Source organism: Chrysochloris asiatica, unplaced genomic scaffold (genome assembly GCF_000296735.1).
Source record: "Chrysochloris asiatica unplaced genomic scaffold, ChrAsi1.0 scaffold00002, whole genome shotgun sequence".
Lineage (NCBI taxonomy): Eukaryota > Metazoa > Chordata > Mammalia > Afrosoricida > Chrysochloridae > Chrysochloris > Chrysochloris asiatica.
The window spans coordinates 28,474,226-28,478,182 of record NW_006408520.1 but is presented as its reverse complement, the minus strand read 5'-3'; positions in this window follow the sequence as shown (position 1 = coordinate 28,478,182).

Here is a 3,957-nt window from a genome sequence, read left to right as displayed (position 1 = left end):
GAGTAGACTCGACGGCACTTAAAAACAACAACAAACCATCATGATTGCTTTGATTGAATCTCTTCAACATCAGATTTTGGACAATGAGGGCAATAAACTATCATATTATCCAACAGATTGCCTATAACATATGAAGTACTTATTTATTTAGGGAAAAACTAAGCATTGATTAACAAACATTGTGACTTAATTTTGTGGTATATAAGAATTCAGCCTTCCTTGGACTCATCTGCTTAATAAAGAAAAAATGGAAATGATGACGTCTAAGATTCTGATCATCTTTTATGAAACCTTCATTTAAATAATTTGAAAGTTGTTTTGTTCTTGGAGGATTACACTCATGTTTAAAAAAAATCAGTCTGAGAGACTTTATTTTTTAATAGGATATATAATGTATTCATAAGGAGCTCTGGTAGTGTAGTGGTTATAAATCGGGCTGTGAAACTCAGGGACAGCAGTTCGAAACTACCAGCTGTTCCGTGGGAGAAAGAGGAGGCTTTCTGCTCCTGTAAAGATGTATAGCCTCGGGAACCCTGTACATGGTAGCTATGAGTCGGAACCGACTCCACGGCACATAACAACAACAACATAGTGTATTCATATATAGTTTTCATTTGTTTGATTGGTTGGTTTTCTTTTTCTTACTCTGTTTGTTCCTTAACATTCTATTCTGCTCCTCAGAAACCTTACCAGCGTCATTATGAATTGGAACCCATTTGATGGCACTTAACAACAATATACTTAGTCCTCATGTGGCACTGTAGGATTAAGCACTGGCCTGCTAACTGCAAGGTCAGAGGTCCAAACTCAATAGCTGCTCTTTGGAAACCATATACAGTTGTCTCTAGGAGTCGGAACTGAGTCAATGCTACTTCAAACAGCAACATATATATTTGCAATATTCAAATTTTATTTTTATTTATATCAGATGCCTTTTAGTTGTTAAGTGCCAATGAGTCAGTTCTCACTTATAGTGACCTTGTATGGGATTTTCAAGGAACAGTTGGTACATTTCAACCACCATCCTAGCAGTTCAAACTGACCTTGTAGTCCAGTGCATTATCCCACAGTGCCACACCAGGACTCAATTTTGGTTTATTAGACACAATTAATTTATTATTCAAACTGAATTTTAAAAGTATGGTTCTATGTGTGCATATGGCATAAAACCAAAAAGTATCTTCCTGTTGTCGAGGGCCAGGGTTTGTCAAGGTTTTCACAGAAAACCTGCATTAGTCAAGGGTTGTTATTAACATATCATCCCTGACAATGTACGTGGTCAATCCATCTTTCTAACACCCAGAATGCTGAATCACCGAAACAAAGAAATTTATATTCAATGGATTCTTTGCTCCAATCTCCCAAATTAACTCTGTAATATATCAGCTTATACCTTGTTTTATTAAAGCCTATATATTATGTCTTTTAAAAATACATATTACACATTCATTAGTCCCTTTGAACCACATGTAACCTGAGGCATGAAAAAAGAGTAGACACACCCAGAATGGCTGTCATAAACACAGACAAATCTATATCTTACAAGGAGATGCATAGGTCTGTAACCAGAGTACTCTGCTCTGGCAATGAGAGAGGAGTTTACATATGATCAGTTATGTTCTTGAGAATGAAGCATACCTTAAAAGCGTTGCTTGAGTATCAAGTGGAAAAGCCACATAATGTGTTACTAACAACTCAATGTGTTTTTCTAGTTAAAAAGAAAACTACAAAAATAAATCCCATGTGATCAGTACCTTTATATCCATATATCATGTATAATCTCTGAAGGCAACTACTATCTTTTCCAGGATGATTTTGTCTGCATTTATACATATGTACATAACTGTGGTACTAATGTCTCTGGTTTAGGTTTTCACAACACACATAATATTTTACTGCAGGTTTTTAAAAATTTGTCTTCATTTAAGGCTATACTTTACATGACAATACAAATACTATCTAATATCTACCTTATTTCTTTTTAATGTTGCACAGCACCCCAGAGTGAATGACACAAATATGAATCTCTTCCAGTAGGTTTGCAAGGTATCTGTCTTACAAATGTCTTGGTATAGACGAGTGAGCCCTTCCAGAGCAGCCTCACTTTGTTGAAAGATTTCAATTTGTATTCCTTCAATTCTTGGAGCCTTGCTTTTGCCAATTACTTCAGGGCAGCACACACCTCTTCCTTCATTAACATTGATTCTTGATCATATACTATTACCTTTTGAAATGGTTGAAAATTTCTTTTTGGTATAGAGACTTTGTGTATCCCTTCCATCTTCTTTTGATGCTTTCTGAGTCACTTAATATTTTGTCCATGGAGTCTTTCAATACTGCAAGTCGAGGCTTTGAAGTTTTTCTTCAGTCCTTTCCGTTTGAGAAATGCTGAGCGTGTTCTTCCTTTTGGCTTTCTAGCTCCAGGTCTTTGCATATTTCATGATAATACTTGACTTTGTCTTCTCAAGCTGCCATTGAAAATTTTCTGTTCAACTCTTTAACTTCCTCATTTAGTCCATTTGCTTTAGCATCTCTATGCTGAAGAGCAAGTTTCAGCCTCTTTTCTGACATCCGTTTTCATCTTTTTCTTGTTTCCTATCTTCTTAATGATCGTATGCTTTCTTCCTGTATGAGGTTCTTGATATCATCCCATAACACCTGTGGTCATCAGTCATTACTGTCCAATTCATCAAATCTGTTTGTTCTTGAGATGGTCTCTAAATTCAGCTGGGATATATTCAGGGTCATATTTTTGTTCTTGTGGACTTGCTTTCATTTTCTTCAGTTTCAGCATCAATGTGTATATAAGCACTTGACAGTCTGTTCCAGTCTGCTCCTCAACATTTTGGCTGATGATATTGAGCTTTTCCATCATCACTTCCCATGGATGTAGTCAATTTGATTCACACTCAAGTAAATTATTTTTTCAAAGATTATCAATAAGTGGCTGCAACAGTACGTCCACGTGGAACTGCCAGAAACTCAAGCTGGATTCAGAAGAGGAGGTGGAGCTAGGGATATTGTTGATGTCAGATGGATCTTGGCTGAAAGCAGAATAATAAAAAGATGTTTCTCGGTGCTTTGTTGACTATGCAAAGGCTTTTGACTATGTGGATCATAACAAATTATGGATAGCATTGTGAAGAATGAATATTCCAGAACAATTAATTGTGCTCATGAAGAACATGTGCATAAATCAATGGGCAGTAGCTAGAACAGAACAAAGAATACTGAATGGTTATAAATCAGGAAAGGTGTGCATCAGGGACGTATTCTTTTACCTACCATACTTATTCAATCTGCATGCTGAGATTGAATAAGCAATAATCAGAGATTCTGTATTATACAAAGAAGAGTATGGCATCAGGACTGGAGGAGGACTTATTAACAACCTTTGATATGCATATAATACAACCTTACCTGCTGAAAATGAAGAGGACTTAAAATACTGATGAAGACCAAAGACCACAGCCTTTGGTATGGGCTGCACCTCTGCCGGGGGTCCTGTGTCAGGGTCCCGCCTGAACAAAGGATCACCTCAGCAAACGTAGGGTTTAACGGAAGTGAGATGTCTAGTAGGTGAAAGAAAAGAGACAGAGACAAAGATTGATGCAAGCCGACAGGCAAGCTAGCACACCAAGCTAGCAGAGCCCCAGTCTTTTATTGTCAGAAGAAGGAAATTGACACAAAAGAAAATAATGACAAAAATGGTGATTATTCACTCAAGACAGGATACGATATCATTCATGTGATACAAGACATAATGATTCACAAATTTGTCCTTAACATATTTTTAAGTACATCATGATTTACCTAATAACCTAAAATTCTTATTTCTGTAAAAAGGTTCAAGCAAGCAATTATAGATTACGTATTAACTTCTAGATCTGTGTAACCTAGGGCAGCAACTTGCGATTTCTCAAAGGTGTTTAACATATTTTCAAAACTTAATCACAA